The 23509-nt window shown below is 48.0% G+C and overlaps 66 pseudogenes; all 66 read left to right on the forward strand.

The window, feature by feature from the left end:
• Positions 1–46: 46 nt before the first annotated feature.
• Positions 47–165, forward strand: LOC143799644 (5S ribosomal RNA; annotated as a pseudogene).
• Positions 166–242: 77 nt separating this feature from the next.
• Positions 243–361, forward strand: LOC143796452 (5S ribosomal RNA; annotated as a pseudogene).
• A 257-nt stretch (positions 362–618) lies between these two features.
• Positions 619–737, forward strand: LOC143799645 (5S ribosomal RNA; annotated as a pseudogene).
• A 77-nt stretch (positions 738–814) lies between these two features.
• LOC143798162 (5S ribosomal RNA) lies at positions 815–933 on the forward strand (annotated as a pseudogene).
• Positions 934–1177: 244 nt separating this feature from the next.
• LOC143798585 (5S ribosomal RNA) lies at positions 1178–1296 on the forward strand (annotated as a pseudogene).
• A 77-nt stretch (positions 1297–1373) lies between these two features.
• Positions 1374–1492, forward strand: LOC143796463 (5S ribosomal RNA; annotated as a pseudogene).
• A 248-nt stretch (positions 1493–1740) lies between these two features.
• On the forward strand, positions 1741–1859 carry LOC143799646 (5S ribosomal RNA; annotated as a pseudogene).
• A 77-nt stretch (positions 1860–1936) lies between these two features.
• On the forward strand, positions 1937–2055 carry LOC143796474 (5S ribosomal RNA; annotated as a pseudogene).
• A 247-nt stretch (positions 2056–2302) lies between these two features.
• On the forward strand, positions 2303–2421 carry LOC143799647 (5S ribosomal RNA; annotated as a pseudogene).
• Positions 2422–3070: 649 nt separating this feature from the next.
• Positions 3071–3189, forward strand: LOC143800148 (5S ribosomal RNA; annotated as a pseudogene).
• Positions 3190–3437: 248 nt separating this feature from the next.
• Positions 3438–3556, forward strand: LOC143799648 (5S ribosomal RNA; annotated as a pseudogene).
• Positions 3557–3633: 77 nt separating this feature from the next.
• Positions 3634–3752, forward strand: LOC143796486 (5S ribosomal RNA; annotated as a pseudogene).
• Positions 3753–4010: 258 nt separating this feature from the next.
• On the forward strand, positions 4011–4129 carry LOC143799649 (5S ribosomal RNA; annotated as a pseudogene).
• A 77-nt stretch (positions 4130–4206) lies between these two features.
• Positions 4207–4325, forward strand: LOC143796497 (5S ribosomal RNA; annotated as a pseudogene).
• Positions 4326–4572: 247 nt separating this feature from the next.
• LOC143799650 (5S ribosomal RNA) lies at positions 4573–4691 on the forward strand (annotated as a pseudogene).
• Positions 4692–4768: 77 nt separating this feature from the next.
• Positions 4769–4887, forward strand: LOC143798163 (5S ribosomal RNA; annotated as a pseudogene).
• An 818-nt stretch (positions 4888–5705) lies between these two features.
• Positions 5706–5824, forward strand: LOC143800574 (5S ribosomal RNA; annotated as a pseudogene).
• Positions 5825–5901: 77 nt separating this feature from the next.
• LOC143800355 (5S ribosomal RNA) lies at positions 5902–6020 on the forward strand (annotated as a pseudogene).
• Positions 6021–6268: 248 nt separating this feature from the next.
• On the forward strand, positions 6269–6387 carry LOC143799652 (5S ribosomal RNA; annotated as a pseudogene).
• A 77-nt stretch (positions 6388–6464) lies between these two features.
• Positions 6465–6583, forward strand: LOC143798165 (5S ribosomal RNA; annotated as a pseudogene).
• Positions 6584–6829: 246 nt separating this feature from the next.
• On the forward strand, positions 6830–6948 carry LOC143799654 (5S ribosomal RNA; annotated as a pseudogene).
• A 77-nt stretch (positions 6949–7025) lies between these two features.
• LOC143800264 (5S ribosomal RNA) lies at positions 7026–7144 on the forward strand (annotated as a pseudogene).
• A 445-nt stretch (positions 7145–7589) lies between these two features.
• On the forward strand, positions 7590–7708 carry LOC143798166 (5S ribosomal RNA; annotated as a pseudogene).
• A 248-nt stretch (positions 7709–7956) lies between these two features.
• On the forward strand, positions 7957–8075 carry LOC143799655 (5S ribosomal RNA; annotated as a pseudogene).
• A 77-nt stretch (positions 8076–8152) lies between these two features.
• On the forward strand, positions 8153–8271 carry LOC143796508 (5S ribosomal RNA; annotated as a pseudogene).
• A 251-nt stretch (positions 8272–8522) lies between these two features.
• Positions 8523–8641, forward strand: LOC143798570 (5S ribosomal RNA; annotated as a pseudogene).
• Positions 8642–8890: 249 nt separating this feature from the next.
• Positions 8891–9009, forward strand: LOC143799656 (5S ribosomal RNA; annotated as a pseudogene).
• Positions 9010–9086: 77 nt separating this feature from the next.
• Positions 9087–9205, forward strand: LOC143798167 (5S ribosomal RNA; annotated as a pseudogene).
• A 443-nt stretch (positions 9206–9648) lies between these two features.
• Positions 9649–9767, forward strand: LOC143796519 (5S ribosomal RNA; annotated as a pseudogene).
• Positions 9768–10016: 249 nt separating this feature from the next.
• LOC143799657 (5S ribosomal RNA) lies at positions 10017–10135 on the forward strand (annotated as a pseudogene).
• A 77-nt stretch (positions 10136–10212) lies between these two features.
• On the forward strand, positions 10213–10331 carry LOC143796531 (5S ribosomal RNA; annotated as a pseudogene).
• A 248-nt stretch (positions 10332–10579) lies between these two features.
• LOC143799658 (5S ribosomal RNA) lies at positions 10580–10698 on the forward strand (annotated as a pseudogene).
• Positions 10699–10775: 77 nt separating this feature from the next.
• Positions 10776–10894, forward strand: LOC143798896 (5S ribosomal RNA; annotated as a pseudogene).
• A 441-nt stretch (positions 10895–11335) lies between these two features.
• Positions 11336–11454, forward strand: LOC143796542 (5S ribosomal RNA; annotated as a pseudogene).
• A 256-nt stretch (positions 11455–11710) lies between these two features.
• LOC143799659 (5S ribosomal RNA) lies at positions 11711–11829 on the forward strand (annotated as a pseudogene).
• Positions 11830–11906: 77 nt separating this feature from the next.
• Positions 11907–12025, forward strand: LOC143796555 (5S ribosomal RNA; annotated as a pseudogene).
• A 250-nt stretch (positions 12026–12275) lies between these two features.
• LOC143799660 (5S ribosomal RNA) lies at positions 12276–12394 on the forward strand (annotated as a pseudogene).
• A 77-nt stretch (positions 12395–12471) lies between these two features.
• LOC143798168 (5S ribosomal RNA) lies at positions 12472–12590 on the forward strand (annotated as a pseudogene).
• A 442-nt stretch (positions 12591–13032) lies between these two features.
• LOC143798720 (5S ribosomal RNA) lies at positions 13033–13151 on the forward strand (annotated as a pseudogene).
• A 453-nt stretch (positions 13152–13604) lies between these two features.
• Positions 13605–13723, forward strand: LOC143798169 (5S ribosomal RNA; annotated as a pseudogene).
• A 246-nt stretch (positions 13724–13969) lies between these two features.
• LOC143799661 (5S ribosomal RNA) lies at positions 13970–14088 on the forward strand (annotated as a pseudogene).
• Positions 14089–14165: 77 nt separating this feature from the next.
• LOC143796567 (5S ribosomal RNA) lies at positions 14166–14284 on the forward strand (annotated as a pseudogene).
• Positions 14285–14535: 251 nt separating this feature from the next.
• LOC143798572 (5S ribosomal RNA) lies at positions 14536–14654 on the forward strand (annotated as a pseudogene).
• Positions 14655–14903: 249 nt separating this feature from the next.
• Positions 14904–15022, forward strand: LOC143799662 (5S ribosomal RNA; annotated as a pseudogene).
• Positions 15023–15099: 77 nt separating this feature from the next.
• Positions 15100–15218, forward strand: LOC143798170 (5S ribosomal RNA; annotated as a pseudogene).
• Positions 15219–15661: 443 nt separating this feature from the next.
• Positions 15662–15780, forward strand: LOC143796579 (5S ribosomal RNA; annotated as a pseudogene).
• A 249-nt stretch (positions 15781–16029) lies between these two features.
• On the forward strand, positions 16030–16148 carry LOC143799664 (5S ribosomal RNA; annotated as a pseudogene).
• A 77-nt stretch (positions 16149–16225) lies between these two features.
• LOC143796590 (5S ribosomal RNA) lies at positions 16226–16344 on the forward strand (annotated as a pseudogene).
• A 248-nt stretch (positions 16345–16592) lies between these two features.
• LOC143799665 (5S ribosomal RNA) lies at positions 16593–16711 on the forward strand (annotated as a pseudogene).
• Positions 16712–16788: 77 nt separating this feature from the next.
• Positions 16789–16907, forward strand: LOC143798897 (5S ribosomal RNA; annotated as a pseudogene).
• A 441-nt stretch (positions 16908–17348) lies between these two features.
• LOC143796601 (5S ribosomal RNA) lies at positions 17349–17467 on the forward strand (annotated as a pseudogene).
• Positions 17468–17723: 256 nt separating this feature from the next.
• LOC143799666 (5S ribosomal RNA) lies at positions 17724–17842 on the forward strand (annotated as a pseudogene).
• A 77-nt stretch (positions 17843–17919) lies between these two features.
• Positions 17920–18038, forward strand: LOC143796613 (5S ribosomal RNA; annotated as a pseudogene).
• A 250-nt stretch (positions 18039–18288) lies between these two features.
• LOC143799667 (5S ribosomal RNA) lies at positions 18289–18407 on the forward strand (annotated as a pseudogene).
• A 77-nt stretch (positions 18408–18484) lies between these two features.
• Positions 18485–18603, forward strand: LOC143798171 (5S ribosomal RNA; annotated as a pseudogene).
• Positions 18604–19045: 442 nt separating this feature from the next.
• Positions 19046–19164, forward strand: LOC143798721 (5S ribosomal RNA; annotated as a pseudogene).
• Positions 19165–19617: 453 nt separating this feature from the next.
• Positions 19618–19736, forward strand: LOC143800435 (5S ribosomal RNA; annotated as a pseudogene).
• Positions 19737–19983: 247 nt separating this feature from the next.
• LOC143799668 (5S ribosomal RNA) lies at positions 19984–20102 on the forward strand (annotated as a pseudogene).
• A 77-nt stretch (positions 20103–20179) lies between these two features.
• Positions 20180–20298, forward strand: LOC143798898 (5S ribosomal RNA; annotated as a pseudogene).
• Positions 20299–21116: 818 nt separating this feature from the next.
• Positions 21117–21235, forward strand: LOC143799669 (5S ribosomal RNA; annotated as a pseudogene).
• Positions 21236–21312: 77 nt separating this feature from the next.
• Positions 21313–21431, forward strand: LOC143800765 (5S ribosomal RNA; annotated as a pseudogene).
• A 250-nt stretch (positions 21432–21681) lies between these two features.
• LOC143799670 (5S ribosomal RNA) lies at positions 21682–21800 on the forward strand (annotated as a pseudogene).
• Positions 21801–21877: 77 nt separating this feature from the next.
• Positions 21878–21996, forward strand: LOC143800436 (5S ribosomal RNA; annotated as a pseudogene).
• A 446-nt stretch (positions 21997–22442) lies between these two features.
• Positions 22443–22561, forward strand: LOC143798899 (5S ribosomal RNA; annotated as a pseudogene).
• Positions 22562–23003: 442 nt separating this feature from the next.
• On the forward strand, positions 23004–23122 carry LOC143800711 (5S ribosomal RNA; annotated as a pseudogene).
• A 257-nt stretch (positions 23123–23379) lies between these two features.
• Positions 23380–23498, forward strand: LOC143799671 (5S ribosomal RNA; annotated as a pseudogene).
• The last annotated feature ends 11 nt before the right edge of the window (positions 23499–23509 follow it).

Here is a 23509-nt window from a genome sequence, read left to right on the forward strand (position 1 = left end):
ACAATTTTATATCTCTTGAAAAGACCCGCTGTGGTGCTAGTTGTCCGTCAATGGCCACTCTAAGCTGAATGTGCCTGCCCTCGTCAGATCGCAAACGCTAAGCAGCTTGAGGCTGGGCAAGTACCGGCATGGGAGACTGGCTGGGAATCCCCGGTACCGTTGACTTGCTATTTTTTTTTTCTCAAAGCTTTCCCTTACGATTGTTTTCATCTTGAAAAGACTAGCAGACGCGAAAGCAATCGGTCAATGGCCACACTAAGCTGAATGTGCCTGCCCTCGTCAGATCGCAAATGCTAAGCAGCTTGAGGCTAGGCAAGTACCAGCATGGGAGACTGGCTGGGAATCCCTGGTACCGTTGACTTGGTTTTTTCGTTTTGATCCAAGCTTTCCCTGACGATTGTATTCCTCTTGAAAAGAGCCGCACTGGTTTGAACAATCTGTCATTGGCCACTCTAAGCTGAATGTGCCAGCTCTGGTCAGATCGCAAATGCTAAGCAGCTTGAGGCTGGGCAAGTTTCTTTTTTATTTTTTTTTTTTTTTTTGGGGGGGGGGGTTTATCAAAGCTTTCCCTTACAATTTTATATCTCTTGAAAAGACCCGCTGTGGTGCTAGTTGTCCGTCAATGGCCACTCTAAGCTGAATGTGCCTGCCCTCGTCAGATCGCAAACGCTAAGCAGCTTGAGGCTGGGCAAGTACCGGCATGGGAGACTGGCTGGGAATCCCCGGTACCGTTGACTTGCTATTTTGTTTTTCTCAAAGCTTTCCCTTACGATTGTTTTCATCTTGAAAAGACTAGCAGACGCGAAAGCAATCGGTCAATGGCCACACTAAGCTGAATGTGCCTGCCCTCGTCAGATCGCAAATGCTAAGCAGCTTGGGGCTAGGCAAGTACCAGCATGGGAGACTGGCTGGGAATCCCTGGTACCGTTGACTTGGTTTTTTCGTTTTGATCCAAGCTTTCCCTAACGATTGTATTCCTCTTGAAAAGAGCCGCACTGGTGTGAACAATTTGTCATTGGCCACTCTAAGCTGAATGTGCCAGCTCTGGTCAGATCGCAAATGCTAAGCAGCTTGAGGCTGGGCAAGTTTCTTTTTTTTTTTTGGGGGGGGGGTTTATCAAAGCTTTCCCTTACAATTTTATATCTCTTGAAAAGACCCGCTGTGGTGCTAGTTGTCCGTCAATGGCCACTCTAAGCTGAATGTGCCTGCCCTCGTCAGATCGCAAACGCTAAGCAGCTTGAGGCTGGGCAAGTACCGGCATGGGAGACTGGCTGGGAATCCCAGGTACCGTTGACTTGCTATTTTTTTTTTCTCAAAGCTTTCCCTTACGATTGTTTTCATCTTGAAAAGACTAGCAGACGCGAAAGCAATCGGTCAATGGCCACACTAAGCTGAATGTGCCTGCCCTCGTCAGATCGCAAATGCTAAGCAGCTTGAGGCTAGGCAAGTACCAGCATGGGAGACTGGCTGGGAATCCCTGGTACCGTTGACTTGTTTTTTTCGTTTTGATCCAAGCTTTCCCTGACGATTGTATTCCTCTTGAAAAGAGCCGCACTGGTTTGAACAATCTGTCATTGGCCACTCTAAGCTGAATGTGCCAGCTCTGGTCAGATCGCAAATGCTAAGCAGCTTGAGGCTGGGCAAGTTTCTTTTTTTTTTTTTTTTGGGGGGGGGGTTTATCAAAGCTTTCCCTTACAATTTTATATCTCTTGAAAAGACCCGCTGTGGTGCTAGTTGTCCGTCAATGGCCACTCTAAGCTGAATGTGCCTGCCCTCGTCAGATCGCAAACGCTAAGCAGCTTGAGGCTGGGCAAGTACCGGCATGGGAGACTGGCTGGGAATCCCCGGTACCGTTGACTTGCTATTTTGTTTTTCTCAAAGCTTTCCCTTACGATTGTTTTCATCTTGAAAAGACTAGCAGACGCGAAAGCAATCGGTCAATGGCCACACTAAGCTGAATGTGCCTGCCCTCGTCAGATCGCAAATGCTAAGCAGCTTGAGGCTAGGCAAGTACCAGCATGGGAGACTGGCTGGGAATCCCTGGTACCGTTGACTTGGTTTTTTCGTTTTGATCCAAGCTTTCCCTGACGATTGTATTCCTCTTGAAAAGAGCCGCACTGGTGTGAACAATTTGTCATTGGCCACTCTAAGCTGAATGTGCCAGCTCTGGTCAGATCGCAAATGCTAAGCAGCTTGAGGCTGGGCAAGTTTCATTTTTTTTTTTTGGGGGGGGGGGGTTTATCAAAGCTTTCCCTTACAATTTTATATCTCTTGAAAAGACCCGCTGTGGTGCTAGTTGTCCGTCAATGGCCACTCTAAGCTGAATGTGCCTGCCCTCGTCAGATCGCAAACGCTAAGCAGCTTGAGGCTGGGCAAGTACCGGCATGGGAGACTGGCTGGGAATCCCCGGTACCGTTGACTTGCTATTTTTTTTTTCTCAAAGCTTTCCCTTACGATTGTTTTCATCTTGAAAAGACTAGCAGACGCGAAAGCAATCGGTCAATGGCCACACTAAGCTGAATGTGCCTGCCCTCGTCAGATTGCAAATGCTGAGCAGCTTGAGGCTAGGCAAGTACCAGCATGGGAGACTGGCTGGGAATCCCTGGTACCGTTGACTTGGTTTTTTCGTTTTGATCCAAGCTTTCCCTGACGATTGTATTCCTCTTGAAAAGAGCCGCACTGGTTTGAACAATCTGTCATTGGCCACTCTAAGCTGAATGTGCCAGCTCTGGTCAGATCGCAAATGCTAAGCAGCTTGAGGCTGGGCAAGTTTCTTTTTTCTTTTTTTTTTTTTTTTTTGGGGGGGGGGTTTATCAAAGCTTTCCCTTACAATTTTATATCTCTTGAAAAGACCCGCTGTGGTGCTAGTTGTCCGTCAATGGCCACTCTAAGCTGAATGTGCCTCCCCTCGTCAGATCGCAAACGCTAAGCAGCTTGAGGCTGGGCAAGTACCGGCATGGGAGACTGGCTGGGAATCCCCGGTACCGTTGACTTGCTATTTTGTTTTTCTCAAAGCTTTCCCTTACGATTGTTTTCATCTTGAAAAGACTAGCAGACGCGAAAGCAATCGGTCAATGGCCACACTAAGCTGAATGTGCCTGCCCTCATCAGATCGCAAATGCTAAGCAGCTTGAGGCTAGGCAAGTACCAGCATGGGAGACTGGCTGGGAATCCCTGGTACCGTTGACTTGGTTTTTTCGTTTTGATCCAAGCTTTCCCTGACGATTGTATTCCTCTTGAAAAGAGCCGCACTGGTGTGAACAATCTGTCATTGGCCACTCTAAGCTGAATGTGCCAGCTCTGGTTAGATCGCAAATGCTAAGCAGCTTGAGGCTGGGCAAGTTTCTTTTTTTTTTTTTTTGGGGGGGGGGGTTTATCAAAGCTTTCCCTTACAATTTTATATCTCTTGAAAAGACCCGCTGTGGTGCTAGTTGTCCGTCAATGGCCACTCTAAGCTGAATGTGCCTGCCCTCGTCAGATCGCAAACGCTAAGCAGCTTGAGGCTGGGCAAGTACCGGCATGGGAGACTGGCTGGGAATCCCCGGTACCGTTGACTTGCTGTTTTTTTTTTCTCAAAGCTTTCCCTTACGATTGTTTTCATCTTGAAAAGACTAGCAGACGCGAAAGCAATCGGTCAATGGCCACACTAAGCTGAATGTGCCTGCCCTCGTCAGATCGCAAATGCTAAGCAGCTTGAGGCTAGGCAAGTACCAGCATGGGAGACTGGCTGGGAATCCCTGGTACCGTTGACTTGGTTTTTTCGTTTTGATCCAAGCTTTCCCTGACGATTGTATTCCTCTTGAAAAGAGCCGCACTGGTTTGAACAATCTGTCATTGGCCACTCTAAGCTGAATGTGCCAGCTCTGGTCAGATCGCAAATGCTAAGCAGCTTGAGGCTGGGCAAGTTTCTTTTTTTTTTTTTTTTTTTTTTTTTTGGGGGGGGGGTTTATCAAAGCTTTCCCTTACAATTTTATATCTCTTGAAAAGACCCGCTGTGGTGCTAGTTGTCCGTCAATGGCCACTCTAAGCTGAATGTGCCTGCCCTCGTCAGATCGCAAACGCTAAGCAGCTTGAGGCTGGGCAAGTACCGGCATGGGAGACTGGCTGGGAATCCCCGGTACCGTTGACTTGCTATTTTGTTTTTCTCAAAGCTTTCCCTTACGATTGTTTTCATCTTGAAAAGACTAGCAGACGCGAAAGCAATCGGTCAATGGCCACACTAAGCTGAATGTGCCTGCCCTCGTCAGATCGCAAATGCTAAGCAGCTTGAGGCTAGGCAAGTACCAGCATGGGAGACTGGCTGGGAATCCCTGGTACCGTTGACTTGGTTTTTTCGTTTTGATCCAAGCTTTCCCTGACGATTGTATTCCTCTTGAAAAGAGCCGCACTGGTGTGAACAATCTGTCATTGGCCACTCTAAGCTGAATGTGCCAGCTCTGGTTAGATCGCAAATGCTAAGCAGCTTGAGGCTGGGCAAGTTTCTTTTTTTTTTTTTTGGGGGGGGGGGTTTATCAAAGCTTTCCCTTACAATTTTATATCTCTTGAAAAGACCCGCTGTGGTGCTAGTTGTCCGTCAATGGCCACTCTAAGCTGAATGTGCCTGCCCTCGTCAGATCGCAAACGCTAAGCAGCTTGAGGCTGGGCAAGTACCGGCATGGGAGACTGGCTGGGAATCCCCGGTACCGTTGACTTGCTATTTTGTTTTTCTCAAAGCTTTCCCTTACGATTGTTTTCATCTTGAAAAGACTAGCAGACGCGAAAGCAATCGGTCAATGGCCACACTAAGCTGAATGTGCCTGCCCTCGTCAGATCGCAAATGCTAAGCAGCTTGGGGCTAGGCAAGTACCAGCATGGGAGACTGGCTGGGAATCCCTGGTACCGTTGACTTGGTTTTTTCGTTTTGATCCAAGCTTTCCCTAACGATTGTATTCCTCTTGAAAAGAGCCGCACTGGTGTGAACAATTTGTCATTGGCCACTCTAAGCTGAATGTGCCAGCTCTGGTCAGATCGCAAATGCTAAGCAGCTTGAGGCTGGGCAAGTTTCTTTTTTTTTTTTGGGGGGGGGGGGGTTTATCAAAGCTTTCCCTTACAATTTTATATCTCTTGAAAAGACCCGCTGTGGTGCTAGTTGTCCGTCAATGGCCACTCTAAGCTTAATGTGCCTGCCCTCGTCAGATCGCAAACGCTAAGCAGCTTGAGGCTGGGCAAGTACCGGCATGGGAGACTGGCTGGGAATCCCCGGTACCGTTGACTTGCTATTTTTTTTTTCTCAAAGCTTTCCCTTACGATTGTTTTCATCTTGAAAAGACTAGCAGACGCGAAAGCAATCAGTCAATGGCCACACTAAGCTGAATGTGCCTGCCCTCGTCAGATTGCAAATGCTAAGCAGCTTGAGGCTAGGCAAGTACCAGCATGGGAGACTGGCTGGGAATCCTTGGTACCGTTGACTTGGTTTTTTCGTTTTGATCCAAGCTTTCCCTGACGATTGTATTCCTCTTGAAAAGAGCCGCACTGGTGTGAACAATCTGTCATTGGCCACTCTAAGCTGAATGTGCCAGCTCTGGTCAGATCGCAAATGCTAAGCAGCTTGAGGCTGGGCAAGTTTCTTTTTTCTTTTTTTTTTTTTTTTTGGGGGGGGGGTTTATCAAAGCTTTCCCTTACAATTTTATATCTCTTGAAAAGACCCGCTGTGGTGCTAGTTGTCCGTCAATGGCCACTCTAAGCTGAATGTCCCTGCCCTCGTCAGATCGCAAACGCTAAGCAGCTTGAGGCTGGGCAAGTACCGGCATGGGAGACTGGCTGGGAATCCCCGGTACCGTTGACTTGCTATTTTGTTTTTCTCAAAGCTTTCCCTTACGATTGTTTTCATCTTGAAAAGACTAGCAGACGCGAAAGCAATCGGTCAATGGCCACACTAAGCTGAATGTGCCTGCCCTCATCAAATCGCAAATGCTAAGCAGCTTGAGGCTAGGCAAGTACCAGCATGGGAGACTGGCTGGGAATCCCTGGTACCGTTGACTTGGTTTTTTCGTTTTGATCCAAGCTTTCCCTGACGATTGTATTCCTCTTGAAAAGAGCCGCACTGGTGTGAACAATCTGTCATTGGCCACTCTAAGCTGAATGTGCCAGCTCTGGTTAGATCGCAAATGCTAAGCAGCTTGAGGCTGGGCAAGTTTCTTTTTTTTTTTTTTTGGGGGGGGGGGTTTATCAAAGCTTTCCCTTACAATTTTATATCTCTTGAAAAGACCCGCTGTGGTGCTAGTTGTCCGTCAATGGCCACTCTAAGCTGAATGTGCCTGCCCTCGTCAGATCGCAAACGCTAAGCAGCTTGAGGCTGGGCAAGTACCGGCATGGGAGACTGGCTGGGAATCCCCGGTACCGTTGACTTACTATTTTGTTTTTCTCAAAGCTTTCCCTTACGATTGTTTTCATCTTGAAAAGACTAGCAGACGCGAAAGCAATCGGTCAATGGCCACACTAAGCTGAATGTGCCTGCCCTCGTCAGATCGCAAATGCTAAGCAGCTTGGGGCTAGGCAAGTACCAGCATGGGAGACTGGCTGGGAATCCCTGGTACCGTTGACTTGGTTTTTTCGTTTTGATCCAAGCTTTCCCTAACGATTGTATTCCTCTTGAAAAGAGCCGCACTGGTGTGAACAATTTGTCATTGGCCACTCTAAGCTGAATGTGCCAGCTCTGGTCAGATCGCAAATGCTAAGCAGCTTGAGGCTGGGCAAGTTTCTTTTTTTTTTTTTTGGGGGGGGGGTTTATCAAAGCTTTCCCTTACAATTTTATATCTCTTGAAAAGACCCGCTGTGGTGCTAGTTTTCCGTCAATGGCCACTCTAAGCTGAATGTGCCTGCCCTCGTCAGATCGCAAACGCTAAGCAGCTTGAGGCTGGGCAAGTACCGGCATGGGAGACTGGCTGGGAATCCCCGGTACCGTTGACTTGCTATTTTGTTTTTCTCAAAGCTTTCCCTTACGATTGTTTTCATCTTGAAAAGACTAGCAGACGCGAAAGCAATCGGTCAATGGCCACACTAAGCTGAATGTGCCTGCCCTCATCAGATCGCAAATGCTAAGCAGCTTGAGGCTAGGCAAGTACCAGCATGGGAGACTGGCTGGGAATCCCTGGTACCGTTGACTTGGTTTTTTCGTTTTGATCCAAGCTTTCCCTGACGATTGTATTCCTCTTGAAAAGAGCCGCACTGGTGTGAACAATCTGTCATTGGCCACTCTAAGCTGAATGTGCCAGCTCTGGTTAGATCGCAAATGCTAAGCAGCTTGAGGCTGGGCAAGTTTATTTTTTTTTTTTTTTTTGGGGGGGGGGTTTATCAAAGCTTTCCCTTACAATTTTATATCTCTTGAAAAGACCCGCTGTGGTGCTAGTTGTCCGTCAATGGCCACTCTAAGCTGAATGTGCCTGCCCTCGTCAGATCGCAAACGCTAAGCAGCTTGAGGCTGGGCAAGTACCGGCATGGGAGACTGGCTGGGAATCCCCGGTCCCGTTGACTTGCTATTTTGTTTTTCTCAAAGCTTTCCCTTACGATTGTTTTCATCTTGAAAAGACTAGCAGACGCGAAAGCAATCGGTCAATGGCCACACTAAGCTGAATGTGCCTGCCCTCGTCAGATCGCAAATGCTAAGCAGCTTGGGGCTAGGCAAGTACCAGCATGGGAGACTGGCTGGGAATCCCTGGTACCGTTGACTTGGTTTTTTCGTTTTGATCCAAGCTTTCCCTAACGATTGTATTCCTCTTGAAAAGAGCCGCACTGGTGTGAACAATTTGTCATTGGCCACTCTAAGCTGAATGTGCCAGCTCTGGTCAGATCGCAAATGCTAAGCAGCTTGAGGCTGGGCAAGTTTCTTTTTTTTTTTTTGGGGGGGGGGGGGTTTATCAAAGCTTTCCCTTACAATTTTATATCTCTTGAAAAGACCCGCTGTGGTGCTAGTTTTCCGTCAATGGCCACTCTAAGCTGAATGTGCCTGCCCTCGTCAGATCGCAAACGCTAAGCAGCTTGAGGCTGGGCAAGTACCGGCATGGGAGACTGGCTGGGAATCCCCGGTACCGTTGACTTGCTATTTTTTTTTTCTCAAAGCTTTCCCTTACGATTGTTTTCATCTTGAAAAGACTAGCAGACGCGAAAGCAATCGGTCAATGGCCACACTAAGCTGAATGTGCCTGCCCTCGTCAGATCGCAAATGCTAAGCAGCTTGAGGCTAGGCAAGTACCAGCATGGGAGACTGGCTGGGAATCCCTGGTACCGTTGACTTGTTTTTTTCGTTTTGATCCAAGCTTTCCCTGACGATTGTATTCCTCTTGAAAAGAGCCGCACTGGTTTGAACAATCTGTCATTGGCCACTCTAAGCTGAATGTGCCAGCTCTGGTCAGATCGCAAATGCTAAGCAGCTTGAGGCTGGGCAAGTTTCTTTTTTCTTTTTTTTTTTTGGGGGGGGGGTTTATCAAAGCTTTCCCTTACAATTTTATATCTCTTGAAAAGACCCGCTGTGGTGCTAGTTGTCCGTCAATGGCCACTCTAAGCTGAATGTGCCTGCCCTCGTCAGATCGCAAATGCTAAGCAGCTTGAGGCTAGGCAAGTACCAGCATGGGAGACTGGCTGGGAATCCCTGGTACCGTTGACTTGGTTTTTTCGTTTTGATCCAAGCTTTCCCTGACGATTGTATTCCTCTTGAAAAGAGCCGCACTGGTGTGAACAATCTGTCATTGGCCACTCTAAGCTGAATGTGCCAGCTCTGGTTAGATCGCAAATGCTAAGCAGCTTGAGGCTGGGCAAGTTTCTTTTTTTTTTTTTTTTGGGGGGGGGGGTTTATCAAAGCTTTCCCTTACAATTTTATATCTCTTGAAAAGACCCGCTGTGGTGCTAGTTGTCCGTCAATGGCCACTCTAAGCTGAATGTGCCTGCCCTCGTCAGATCGCAAACGCTAAGCAGCTTGAGGCTGGGCAAGTACCGGCATGGGAGACTGGCTGGGAATCCCCGGTACCGTTGACTTGCTATTTTGTTTTTCTCAAAGCTTTCCCTTACGATTGTTTTCATCTTGAAAAGACTAGCAGACGCGAAAGCAATCGGTCAATGGCCACACTAAGCTGAATGTGCCTGCCCTCGTCAGATCGCAAATGCTAAGCAGCTTGGGGCTAGGCAAGTACCAGCATGGGAGACTGGCTGGGAATCCCTGGTACCGTTGACTTGGTTTTTTCGTTTTGATCCAAGCTTTCCCTAACGATTGTATTCCTCTTGAAAAGAGCCGCACTGGTGTGAACAATTTGTCATTGGCCACTCTAAGCTGAATGTGCCAGCTCTGGTCAGATCGCAAATGCTAAGCAGCTTGAGGCTGGGCAAGTTTCTTTTTTTTTTTTTTGGGGGGGGGGGTTTATCAAAGCTTTCCCTTACAATTTTATATCTCTTGAAAAGACCCGCTGTGGTGCTAGTTTTCCGTCAATGGCCACTCTATGCTGAATGTGCCTGCCCTCGTCAGATCGCAAACGCTAAGCAGCTTGAGGCTAGGCAAGTACCGGCATGGGAGACTGGCTGGGAATCCCCGATACCGTTGAATTGCTATTTTTTTTTTCTCAAAGCTTTCCCTTACGATTGTTTTCATCTTGAAAAGACTAGCAGACGCGAAAGCAATCGGTCAATGGCCACACTAAGCTGAATGTGCCTGCCCTCGTCAGATCGCAAATGCTAAGCAGCTTGAGGCTAGGCAAGTACCAGCATGGGAGACTGGCTGGGAATCCCTGGTACCGTTGACTTGGTTTTTTCGTTTTGATCCAAGCTTTCCCTGACGATTGTATTCCTCTTGAAAAGAGCCGCACTGGTTTGAACAATCTGTCATTGGCCACTCTAAGCTGAATGTGCCAGCTCTGGTCAGATCGCAAATGCTAAGCAGCTTGAGGCTGGGCAAGTTTCTTTTTTCTTTTTTTTTTGGGGGGGGGGTTTATCAAAGCTTTCCCTTACAATTTTATATCTCTTGAAAAGACCCGCTGTGGTGCTAGTTGTCCGTCAATGGCCACTCTAAGCTGAATGTGCCTGCCCTCGTCAGATCGCAAACGCTAAGCAGCTTGAGGCTGGGCAAGTACCGGCATGGGAGACTGGCTGGGAATCCCCGGTACCGTTGACTTGCTATTTTGTTTTTCTCAAAGCTTTCCCTTACGATTGTTTTCATCTTGAAAAGACTAGCAGACGCGAAAGCAATCGGTCAATGGCCACACTAAGCTGAATGTGCCTGCCCTCGTCAGATCGCAAATGCTAAGCAGCTTGAGGCTAGGCAAGTACCAGCATGGGAGACTGGCTGGGAATCCCTGGTACCGTTGACTTGGTTTTTTCGTTTTGATCCAAGCTTTCCCTGACGATTGTATTCCTCTTGAAAAGAGCCGCACTGGTGTGAACAATCTGTCATTGGCCACTCTAAGCTGAATGTGCCAGCTCTGGTTAGATCGCAAATGCTAAGCAGCTTGAGGCTGGGCAAGTTTCTTTTTTTTTTTTTTGGGGGGGGGGGGTTTATCAAAGCTTTCCCTTACAATTTTATATCTCTTGAAAAGACCCGCTGTGGTGCTAGTTGTCCGTCAATGGCCACTCTAAGCTGAATGTGCCTGCCCTCGTCAGATCGCAAACGCTAAGCAGCTTGAGGCTGGGCAAGTACCGGCATGGGAGACTGGCTGGGAATCCCCGGTACCGTTGACTTGCTATTTTGTTTTTCTCAAAGCTTTCCCTTACGATTGTTTTCATCTTGAAAAGACTAGCAGACGCGAAAGCAATCGGTCAATGGCCACACGAAGCTGAATGTGCCTGCCCTCGTCAGATCGCAAATGCTAAGCAGCTTGGGGCTAGGCAAGTACCAGCATGGGAGACTGGCTGGGAATCCCTGGTACCGTTGACTTGGTTTTTTCGTTTTGATCCAAGCTTTCCCTAACGATTGTATTCCTCTTGAAAAGAGCCGCACTGGTGTGAACAATTTGTCATTGGCCACTCTAAGCTGAATGTGCCAGCTCTGGTCAGATCGCAAATGCTAAGCAGCTTGAGGCTGGGCAAGTTTCTTTTTTTTTTTTTGGGGGGGGGGTTTATCAAAGCTTTCCCTTACAATTTTATATCTCTTGAAAAGACCCGCTGTGGTGCTAGTTGTCCGTCAATGGCCACTCTAAGCTGAATGTGCCTGCCCTCGTCAGATCGCAAACGCTAAGCAGCTTGAGGCTGGGCAAGTACCGGCATGGGAGACTGGCTGGGAATCCCCGATACCGTTGACTTGCTATTTTTTTTTTCTCAAAGCTTTCCCTTACGATTGTTTTCATCTTGAAAAGACTAGCAGACGCGAAAGCAATCGGTCAATGGCCACACTAAGCTGAATGTGCCTGCCCTCGTCAGATCGCAAATGCTAAGCAGCTTGAGGCTAGGCAAGTACCAGCATGGGAGACTGGCTGGGAATCCCTGGTACCGTTGACTTGGTTTTTTCGTTTTGATCCAAGCTTTCCCTGACGATTGTATTCCTCTTGAAAAGAGCCGCACTGGTTTGAACAATCTGTCATTGGCCACTCTAAGCTGAATGTGCCAGCTCTGGTCAGATCGCAAATGCTAAGCAGCTTGAGGCTGGGCAAGTTTCTATTTCCTTTTTTTTTTTTTTTTTGGGGGGGGGGTTTATCAAAGCTTTCCCTTACAATTTTATATCTCTTGAAAAGACCCGCTGTGGTGCTAGTTGTCCGTCAATGGCCACTCTAAGCTGAATGTGCCTGCCCTCGTCAGATCGCAAACGCTAAGCAGCTTGAGGCTGGGCAAGTACCGGCATGGGAGACTGGCTGGGAATCCCCGGTACCGTTGACTTGCTATTTTGTTTTTCTCAAAGCTTTCCCTTACGATTGTTTTCATCTTGAAAAGACTAGCAGACGCGAAAGCAATCGGTCAATGGCCACACTAAGCTGAATGTGCCTGCCCTCGTCAGATCGCAAATGCTAAGCAGCTTGAGGCTAGGCAAGTACCAGCATGGGAGACTGGCTGGGAATCCCTGGTACCGTTGACTTGGTTTTTTCGTTTTGATCCAAGCTTTCCCTGACGATTGTATTCCTCTTGAAAAGAGCCGCACTGGTGTGAACAATCTGTCATTGGCCACTCTAAGCTGAATGTGCCAGCTCTGGTTAGATCGCAAATGCTAAGCAGCTTGAGGCTGGGCAAGTTTCTTTTTTTTTTTTTTTTGGGGGGGGGGGGTTTCTCAAAGCTTTCCCTTACAATTTTATATCTCTTGAAAAGACCCGCTGTGGTGCTAGTTGTCCGTCAATGGCCACTCTAAGCTGAATGTGCCTGCCCTCGTCAGATCGCAAACGCTAAGCAGCTTGAGGCTGGGCAAGTACCGGCATGGGAGACTGGCTGGGAATCCCCGGTACCGTTGACTTGCTATTTTGTTTTTCTCAAAGCTTTCCCTTACGATTGTTTTCATCTTGAAAAGACTAGCAGACGCGAAAGCAATCGGTCAATGGCCACACTAAGCTGAATGTGCCTGCCCTCGTCAGATCGCAAATGCTAAGCAGCTTGGGGCTAGGCAAGTACCAGCATGGGAGACTGGCTGGGAATCCCTGGTACCGTTGACTTGGTTTTTCGTTTTGATCCAAGCTTTCCCTAACGATTGTATTCCTCTTGAAAAGAGCCGCACTGGTGTGAACAATTTGTCATTGGCCACTCTAAGCTGAATGTGCCAGCTCTGGTTAGATCGCAAATGCTAAGCAGCTTGAGGCTGGGCAAGTTTCTTTTTTTTTTTTTTGGGGGGGGGGGGTTATCAAAGCTTTCCCTTACAATTTTATATCTCTTGAAAAGACCCGCTGTGGTGCTAGTTGTCCGTCAATGGCCACTCTAAGCTGAATGTGCCTGCCCTCGTCAGATCGCAAACGCTAAGCAGCTTGAGGCTGGGCAAGTACCGGCATGGGAGACTGGCTGGGAATCCCCGATACCGTTGACTTGCTATTTTTTTTTTCTCAAAGCTTTCCCTTACGATTGTTTTCATCTTGAAAAGACTAGCAGACGCGAAAGTAATCGGTCAATGGCCACACTAAGCTGAATGTGCCTGCCCTCGTCAGATCGCAAATGCTAAGCAGCTTGAGGCTAGGCAAGTACCAGCATGGGAGCCTGGCTGGGAATCCCTGGTACCGTTGACTTGGTTTTTTCGTTTTGATCCAAGCTTTCCCTGACGATTGTATTCCTCTTGAAAAGAGCCGCACTGGTTTGAACAATCTGTCATTGGCCACTCTAAGCTGAATGTGCCAGCTCTGGTCAGATCGCAAATGCTAAGCAGCTTGAGGCTGGGCAAGTTTCTTTTTTCTTTTTTTTTTTTTTTTTTGGGGGGGGGGTTTATCAAAGCTTTCCCTTACAATTTTATATCTCTTGAAAAGACCCGCTGTGGTGCTAGTTGTCCGTCAATGGCCACTCTAAGCTGAATGTGCCTGCCCTCGTCAGATCGCAAACGCTAAGCAGCTTGAGGCTGGGCAAGTACCGGCATGGGAGACTGGCTGGGAATCCCCGGTCCCGTTGACTTGCTATTTTGTTTTTCTCAAAGCTTTCCCTTACGATTGTTTTCATCTTGAAAAGACTAGCAGACGCGAAAGCAATCGGTCAATGGCCACACTAAGCTGAATGTGCCTGCCCTCGTCAGATCGCAAATGCTAAGCAGCTTGGGGCTAGGCAAGTACCAGCATGGGAGACTGGCTGGGAATCCCTGGTACCGTTGACTTGGTTTTTTCGTTTTGATCCAAGCTTTCCCTAACGATTGTATTCCTCTTGAAAAGAGCCGCACTGGTGTGAACAATTTGTCATTGGCCACTCTAAGCTGAATGTGCCAGCTCTGGTCAGATCGCAAATGCTAAGCAGCTTGAGGCTGGGCAAGTTTCTTTTTTTTTTTTTGGGGCGGGGGGTTTATCAAAGCTTTCCCTTACAATTTTATATCTCTTGAAAAGACCCGCTGTGGTGCTAGTTTTCCGTCAATGGCCACTCTAAGCTGAATGTGCCTGCCCTCGTCAGATCGCAAACGCTAAGCAGCTTGAGGCTGGGCAAGTACCGGCATGGGAGACTGGCTGGGAATCCCCGGTACCGTTGACTTGCTATTTTTTTTTTCTCAAAGCTTTCCCTTACGATTGTTTTCATCTTGAAAAGACTAGCAGACGCGAAAGCAATCGGTCAATGGCCACACTAAGCTGAATGTGCCTGCCCTCGTCAGATCGCAAATGCTAAGCAGCTTGAGGCTAGGCAAGTACCAGCATGGGAGACTGGCTGGGAATCCCTGGTACCGTTGACTTGTTTTTTTCGTTTTGATCCAAGCTTTCCCTGACGATTGTATTCCTCTTGAAAAGAGCCGCACTGGTTTGAACAATCTGTCATTGGCCACTCTAAGCTGAATGTGCCAGCTCTGGTCAGATCGCAAATGCTAAGCAGCTTGAGGCTGGGCAAGTTTCTTTTTTCTTTTTTTTTTTTGGGGGGGGGGTTTATCAAAGCTTTCCCTTACAATTTTATATCTCTTGAAAAGACCCGCTGTGGTGCTAGTTGTCCGTCAATGGCCACTCTAAGCTGAATGTGCCTGCCCTCGTCAGATCGCAAATGCTAAGCAGCTTGAGGCTAGGCAAGTACCAGCATGGGAGACTGGCTGGGAATCCCTGGTACCGTTGACTTGGTTTTTTCGTTTTGATCCAAGCTTTCCCTGACGATTGTATTCCTCTTGAAAAGAGCCGCACTGGTGTGAACAATCTGTCATTGGCCACTCTAAGCTGAATGTGCCAGCTCTGGTTAGATCGCAAATGCTAAGCAGCTTGAGGCTGGGCAAGTTTCTTTTTTTTTTTTTTTTGGGGGGGGGGGTTTATCAAAGCTTTCCCTTACAATTTTATATCTCTTGAAAAGACCCGCTGTGGTGCTAGTTGTCCGTCAATGGCCACTCTAAGCTGAATGTGCCTGCCCTCGTCAGATCGCAAACGCTAAGCAGCTTGAGGCTGGGCAAGTACCGGCATGGGAGACTGGCTGGGAATCCCCGGTACCGTTGACTTGCTATTTTGTTTTTCTCAAAGCTTTCCCTTACGATTGTTTTCATCTTGAAAAGACTAGCAGACGCGAAAGCAATCGGTCAATGGCCACACTAAGCTGAATGTGCCTGCCCTCGTCAGATCGCAAATGCTAAGCAGCTTGGGGCTAGGCAAGTACCAGCATGGGAGACTGGCTGGGAATCCCTGGTACCGTTGACTTGGTTTTTTCGTTTTGATCCAAGCTTTCCCTAACGATTGTATTCCTCTTGAAAAGAGCCGCACTGGTGTGAACAATTTGTCATTGGCCACTCTAAGCTGAATGTGCCAGCTCTGGTCAGATCGCAAATGCTAAGCAGCTTGAGGCTGGGCAAGTTTCTTTTTTTTTTTTTTGGGGGGGGGGGTTTATCAAAGCTTTCCCTTACAATTTTATATCTCTTGAAAAGACCCGCTGTGGTGCTAGTTTTCCGTCAATGGCCACTCTATGCTGAATGTGCCTGCCCTCGTCAGATCGCAAACGCTAAGCAGCTTGAGGCTAGGCAAGTACCGGCATGGGAGACTGGCTGGGAATCCCCGATACCGTTGAATTGCTATTTTTTTTTTCTCAAAGCTTTCCCTTACGATTGTTTTCATCTTGAAAAGACTAGCAGACGCGAAAGCAATCGGTCAATGGCCACACTAAGCTGAATGTGCCTGCCCTCGTCAGATCGCAAATGCTAAGCAGCTTGAGGCTAGGCAAGTACCAGCATGGGAGACTGGCTGGGAATCCCTGGTACCGTTGACTTGGTTTTTTCGTTTTGATCCAAGCTTTCCCTGACGATTGTATTCCTCTTGAAAAGAGCCGCACTGGTTTGAACAATCTGTCATTGGCCACTCTAAGCTGAATGTGCCAGCTCTGGTCAGATCGCAAATGCTAAGCAGCTTGAGGCTGGGCAAGTTTCTTTTTTCTTTTTTTTTTGGGGGGGGGGTTTATCAAAGCTTTCCCTTACAATTTTATATCTCTTGAAAAGACCCGCTGTGGTGCTAGTTGTCCGTCAATGGCCACTCTAAGCTGAATGTGCCTGCCCTCGTCAGATCGCAAACGCTAAGCAGCTTGAGGCTGGGCAAGTACCGGCATGGGAGACTGGCTGGGAATCCCCGGTACCGTTGACTTGCTATTTTGTTTTTCTCAAAGCTTTCCCTTACGATTGTTTTCATCTTGAAAAGACTAGCAGACGCGAAAGCAATCGGTCAATGGCCACACTAAGCTGAATGTGCCTGCCCTCGTCAGATCGCAAATGCTAAGCAGCTTGAGGCTAGGCAAGTACCAGCATGGGAGACTGGCTGGGAATCCCTGGTACCGTTGACTTGGTTTTTTCGTTTTGATCCAAGCTTTCCCTGACGATTGTATTCCTCTTGAAAAGAGCCGCACTGGTGTGAACAATCTGTCATTGGCCACTCTAAGCTGAATGTGCCAGCTCTGGTTAGATCGCAAATGCTAAGCAGCTTGAGGCTGGGCAAGTTTCTTTTTTTTTTTTTTGGGGGGGGGGGGTTTATCAAAGCTTTCCCTTACAATTTTATATCTCTTGAAAAGACCCGCTGTGGTGCTAGTTGTCCGTCAATGGCCACTCTAAGCTGAATGTGCCTGCCCTCGTCAGATCGCAAACGCTAAGCAGCTTGAGGCTGGGCAAGTACCGGCATGGGAGACTGGCTGGGAATCCCCGGTACCGTTGACTTGCTATTTTGTTTTTCTCAAAGCTTTCCCTTACGATTGTTTTCATCTTGAAAAGACTAGCAGACGCGAAAGCAATCGGTCAATGGCCACACGAAGCTGAATGTGCCTGCCCTCGTCAGATCGCAAATGCTAAGCAGCTTGGGGCTAGGCAAGTACCAGCATGGGAGACTGGCTGGGAATCCCTGGTACCGTTGACTTGGTTTTTTCGTTTTGATCCAAGCTTTCCCTAACGATTGTATTCCTCTTGAAAAGAGCCGCACTGGTGTGAACAATTTGTCATTGGCCACTCTAAGCTGAATGTGCCAGCTCTGGTCAGATCGCAAATGCTAAGCAGCTTGAGGCTGGGCAAGTTTCTTTTTTTTTTTTTGGGGGGGGGGTTTATCAAAGCTTTCCCTTACAATTTTATATCTCTTGAAAAGACCCGCTGTGGTGCTAGTTGTCCGTCAATGGCCACTCTAAGCTGAATGTGCCTGCCCTCGTCAGATCGCAAACGCTAAGCAGCTTGAGGCTGGGCAAGTACCGGCATGGGAGACTGGCTGGGAATCCCCGATACCGTTGACTTGCTATTTTTTTTTTCTCAAAGCTTTCCCTTACGATTGTTTTCATCTTGAAAAGACTAGCAGACGCGAAAGCAATCGGTCAATGGCCACACTAAGCTGAATGTGCCTGCCCTCGTCAGATCGCAAATGCTAAGCAGCTTGAGGCTAGGCAAGTACCAGCATGGGAGACTGGCTGGGAATCCCTGGTACCGTTGACTTGGTTTTTTCGTTTTGATCCAAGCTTTCCCTGACGATTGTATTCCTCTTGAAAAGAGCCGCACTGGTTTGAACAATCTGTCATTGGCCACTCTAAGCTGAATGTGCCAGCTCTGGTCAGATCGCAAATGCTAAGCAGCTTGAGGCTGGGCAAGTTTCTATTTCCTTTTTTTTTTTTTTTTTGGGGGGGGGGTTTATCAAAGCTTTCCCTTACAATTTTATATCTCTTGAAAAGACCCGCTGTGGTGCTAGTTGTCCGTCAATGGCCACTCTAAGCTGAATGTGCCTGCCCTCGTCAGATCGCAAACGCTAAGCAGCTTGAGGCTGGGCAAGTACCGGCATGGGAGACTGGCTGGGAATCCCCGGTACCGTTGACTTGCTATTTTGTTTTTCTCAAAGCTTTCCCTTACGATTGTTTTCATCTTGAAAAGACTAGCAGACGCGAAAGCAATCGGTCAATGGCCACACTAAGCTGAATGTGCCTGCCCTCGTCAGATCGCAAATGCTAAGCAGCTTGAGGCTAGGCAAGTACCAGCATGGGAGACTGGCTGGGAATCCCTGGTACCGTTGACTTGGTTTTTTCGTTTTGATCCAAGCTTTCCCTGACGATTGTATTCCTCTTGAAAAGAGCCGCACTGGTGTGAACAATCTGTCATTGGCCACTCTAAGCTGAATGTGCCAGCTCTGGTTAGATCGCAAATGCTAAGCAGCTTGAGGCTGGGCAAGTTTCTTTTTTTTTTTTTTTTGGGGGGGGGGGGTTTATCAAAGCTTTCCCTTACAATTTTATATCTCTTGAAAAGACCCGCTGTGGTGCTAGTTGTCCGTCAATGGCCACTCTAAGCTGAATGTGCCTGCCCTCGTCAGATCGCAAACGCTAAGCAGCTTGAGGCTGGGCAAGTACCGGCATGGGAGACTGGCTGGGAATCCCCGGTACCGTTGACTTGCTATTTTGTTTTTCTCAAAGCTTTCCCTTACGATTGTTTTCATCTTGAAAAGACTAGCAGACGCGAAAGCAATCGGTCAATGGCCACACTAAGCTGAATGTGCCTGCCCTCGTCAGATCGCAAATGCTAAGCAGCTTGGGGCTAGGCAAGTACCAGCATGGGAGACTGGCTGGGAATCCCTGGTACCGTTGACTTGGTTTTTCGTTTTGATCCAAGCTTTCCCTAACGATTGTATTCCTCTTGAAAAGAGCCGCACTGGTGTGAACAATTTGTCATTGGCCACTCTAAGCTGAATGTGCCAGCTCTGGTTAGATCGCAAATGCTAAGCAGCTTGAGGCTGGGCAAGTTTCTTTTTTTTTTTTTTGGGGGGGGGGGGTTATCAAAGCTTTCCCTTACAATTTTATATCTCTTGAAAAGACCCGCTGTGGTGCTAGTTGTCCGTCAATGGCCACTCTAAGCTGAATGTGCCTGCCCTCGTCAGATCGCAAACGCTAAGCAGCTTGAGGCTGGGCAAGTACCGGCATGGGAGACTGGCTGGGAATCCCCGATACCGTTGACTTGCTATTTTTTTTTTCTCAAAGCTTTCCCTTACGATTGTTTTCATCTTGAAAAGACTAGCAGACGCGAAAGTAATCGGTCAATGGCCACACTAAGCTGAATGTGCCTGCCCTCGTCAGATCGCAAATGCTAAGCAGCTTGAGGCTAGGCAAGTACCAGCATGGGAGCCTGGCTGGGAATCCCTGGTACCGTTGACTTGGTTTTTTCGTTTTGATCCAAGCTTTCCCTGACGATTGTATTCCTCTTGAAAAGAGCCGCACTGGTTTGAACAATCTGTCATTGGCCACTCTAAGCTGAATGTGCCAGCTCTGGTCAGATCGCAAATGCTAAGCAGCTTGAGGCTGGGCAAGTTTCTTTTTTCTTTTTTTTTTTTTTTTTTGGGGGGGGGGTTTATCAAAGCTTTCCCTTACAATTTTATATCTCTTGAAAAGACCCGCTGTGGTGCTAGTTGTCCGTCAATGGCCACTCTAAGCTGAATGTGCCTGCCCTCGTCAGATCACAAACGCTAAGCAGCTTGAGGCTGGGCAAGTACCGGCATGGGAGACTGGCTGGGAATCCCCGGTACCGTTGACTTGCTATTTTGTTTTTCTCAAAGCTTTCCCTTACGATTGTTTTCATCTTGAAAAGACTAGCAGACGCGAAAGCAATCGGTCAATGTCCACACTAAGCTGAATGTGCCTGCCCTCGTCAGATCGCAAATGCTAAGCAGCTTGAGGCTAGGCAAGTACCAGCATGGGAGACTGGCTGGGAATCCCTGGTACCGTTGACTTGGTTTTTTCGTTTTGATCCAAGCTTTCCCTGACGATTGTATTCCTCTTGAAAAGAGCCGCACTGGTGTGAACAATCTGTCATTGGCCACTCTAAGCTGAATGTGCCAGCTCTGGTTAGATCGCAAATGCTAAGCAGCTTGAGGCTGGGCAAGTTTCTTTTTTTTTTTTTTGGGGGGGGGGGTTTATCAAAGCTTTCCCTTACAATTTTATATCTCTTGAAAAGACCCGCTGTGGTGCTAGTTGTCCGTCAATGGCCACTCTAAGCTGAATGTGCCTGCCCTCGTCAGATCGCAAACGCTAAGCAGCTTGAGGCTGGGCAAGTACCGGCATGGGAGACTGGCTGGGAATCCCCGGTACCGTTGACTTGCTATTTTGTTTTTCTCAAAGCTTTCCCTTACGATTGTTTTCATCTTGAAAAGACTAGCAGACGCGAAAGCAATCGGTCAATGGCCACACGAAGCTGAATGTGCCTGCCCTCGTCAGATCGCAAATGCTAAGCAGCTTGGGGCTAGGCAAGTACCAGCATGGGAGACTGGCTGGGAATCCCTGGTACCGTTGACTTGGTTTTTTCGTTTTGATCCAAGCTTTCCCTAACGATTGTATTCCTCTTGAAAAGAGCCGCACTGGTGTGAACAATTTGTCATTGGCCACTCTAAGCTGAATGTGCCAGCTCTGGTCAGATCGCAAATGCTAAGCAGCTTGAGGCTGGGCAAGTTTCTTTTTTTTTTTTTTGGGGGGGGGGTTTATCAAAGCTTTCCCTTACAATTTTATATCTCTTGAAAAGACCCGCTGTGGTGCTAGTTGTCCGTCAATGGCCACTCTAAGCTGAATGTGCCTGCCCTCGTCAGATCGCAAACGCTAAGCAGCTTGAGGCTGGGCAAGTACCGGCATGGGAGACTGGCTGGGAATCCCCGATACCGTTGACTTGCTATTTTTTTTTTCTCAAAGCTTTCCCTTACGATTGTTTTCATCTTGAAAAGACTAGCAGACGCGAAAGCAATCGGTCAATGGCCACACTAAGCTGAATGTGCCTGCCCTCGTCAGATCGCAAATGCTAAGCAGCTTGAGGCTAGGCAAGCACCAGCATGGGAGACTGGCTGGGAATCCCTGGTACCGTTGACTTGGTTTTTTCGTTTTGATCCAAGCTTTCCCTGACGATTGTATTCCTCTTGAAAAGAGCCGCACTGGTTTGAACAATCTGTCATTGGCCACTCTAAGCTGAATGTGCCAGCTCTGGTCAGATCGCAAATGCTAAGCAGCTTGAGGCTGGGCAAGTTTCTTTTTTCTTTTTTTTTTTTTTTTTTGGGGGGGGGGTTTATCAAAGCTTTCCCTTACAATTTTATATCTCTTGAAAAGACCCGCTGTGGTGCTAGTTGTCCGTCAATGGCCACTCTAAGCTGAATGTGCCTGCCCTCGTCAGATCGCAAACGCTAAGCAGCTTGAGGCTGGGCAAGTACCGGCATGGGAGACTGGCTGGGAATCCCCGGTACCGTTGACTTGCTATTTTGTTTTTCTCAAAGCTTTCCCTTACGATTGTTTTCATCTTGAAAAGACTAGCAGACGCGAAAGCAATCGGTCAATGGCCACACTAAGCTGAATGTGCCTGCCCTCGTCAGATCGCAAATGCTAAGCAGCTTGAGGCTAGGCAAGTACCAGCATGGGAGACTGGCTTGGAATCCTTGGTACCGTTGACTTGGTTTTTTCGTTTTGATCCAAGCTTTCCCTGACGATTGTTTTCCTCTTGAAAAGAGCCGCACTGGTGTGAACAATTTGTCATTGGCCACTCTAAGCTGAATGTGCCAGCTCTGGTTAGATCGCAAATGCTAAGCAGCTTGAGGCTGGGCAAGTTTCTTTTTTTTTTTTTTTTGGGGGGGGGGGGTTTATCAAAGCTTTCCCTTACAATTTTATATCTCTTGAAAAGACCCGCTGTGGTGCTAGTTGTCCGTCAATGGCCACTCTAAGCTGAATGTGCCTGCCCTCGTCAGATCGCAAACGCTAAGCAGCTTGAGGCTGGGCAAGTACCGGCATGGGAGACTGGCTGGGAATCCCCGGTACCGTTGACTTGCTATTTTGTTTTTCTCAAAGCTTTCCCTTACGATTGTTTTCATCTTGAAAAGACTAGCAGACGCAAAAGCAATCGGTCAATGTCCACACTAAGCTGAATGTGCCTGCCCTCGTCAGATCGCAAATGCTAAGCAGCTTGAGGCTAGGCAAGTACCAGCATGGGAGACTGGCTGGGAATCCCTGGTACCGTTGACTTGGTTTTTTCGTTTTGATCCAAGCTTTCCCTGACGATTGTATTCCTCTTGAAAAGAGCCGCACTGGTGTGAACAATCTGTCATTGGCCACTCTAAGCTGAATGTGCCAGCTCTGGTTAGATCGCAAATGCTAAGCAGCTTGAGGCTGGACAAGTTTCTTTTTTTTTTTTTTTTTTGGGGGGGGGGTTTATCAAAGCTTTCCCTTACAATTTTATATCTCTTGAAAAGACCCGCTGTGGTGCTAGTTGTCCATCAATGGCCACTCTAAGCTGAATGTGCCTGCCCTCGTCAGATCGCAAACGCTAAGCAGCTTGAGGCTGGGCAAGTACCGGCATGGGAGACTGGCTGGGAATCCCCGGTACCGTTGACTTGCTATTTTGTTTTTCTCAAAGCTTTCCCTTACGATTGTTTTCATCTTGAAAAGACTAGCAGACGCGAAAGCAATCGGTCAATGGCCACACGAAGCTGAATGTGCCTGCCCTCGTCAGATCGCAAATGCTAAGCAGCTTGGGGCTAGGCAAGTACCAGCATGGGAGACTGGCTGGGAATCCCTGGTACCGTTGACTTGGTTTTTTCGTTTTGATCCAAGCTTTCCCTAACGATTGTATTCCTCTTGAAAAGAGCCGCACTGGTGTGAACAATTTGTCATTGGCCACTCTAAGCTGAATGTGCCAGCTCTGGTCAGATCGCAAATGCTAAGCAGCTTGAGGCTGGGCAAGTTTCTTTTTTTTTTTTTGGGGGGGGGGGTTTATCAAAGCTTTCCCTTACAATTTTATATCTCTTGAAAAGACCCGCTGTGGTGCTAGTTGTCCGTCAATGGCCACTCTAAGCTGAATGTGCCTGCCCTCGTCAGATCGCAAACGCTAAGCAGCTTGAGGCTGGGCAAGTACCGGCATGGGAGACTGGCTGGGAATCCCCGATACCGTTGACTTGCTATTTTTTTTTTCTCAAAGCTTTCCCTTACGATTGTTTTCATCTTGAAAAGACTAGCAGACGCGAAAGCAATCAGTCAATGGCCACACTAAGCTGAATGTGCCTACCCTCGTCAGATCGCAAATGCTAAGCAGCTTGAGGCTAGGCAAGTACCAGCATGGGAGACTGGCTGGGAATCCCTGGTACCGTTGACTTGGTTTTTTCGTTTTGATCCAAGCTTTCCCTGACGATTGTATTCCTCTTGAAAAGAGCCGCACTGGTTTGAACAATCTGTCATTGGCCACTCTAAGCTGAATGTGCCAGCTCTGGTCAGATCGCAAATGCTAAGCAGCTTGAGGCTGGGCAAGTTTCTTTTTTCTTTTTTTTTTTTTTTTTTGGGGGGGGGGTTTATCAAAGCTTTCCCTTACAATTTTATATCTCTTGAAAAGACCCGCTGTGGTGCTAGTTGTCCGTCAATGGCCACTCTAAGCTGAATGTGCCTGCCCTCGTCAGATCGCAAACGCTAAGCAGCTTGAGGCTGGGCAAGTACCGGCATGGGAGACTGGCTGGGAATCCCCGGTACCGTTGACTTGCTATTTTGT

This window comes from Ranitomeya variabilis, chromosome 1 (genome assembly GCF_051348905.1).
Source record: "Ranitomeya variabilis isolate aRanVar5 chromosome 1, aRanVar5.hap1, whole genome shotgun sequence".
Taxonomy (NCBI): domain Eukaryota; kingdom Metazoa; phylum Chordata; class Amphibia; order Anura; family Dendrobatidae; genus Ranitomeya; species Ranitomeya variabilis.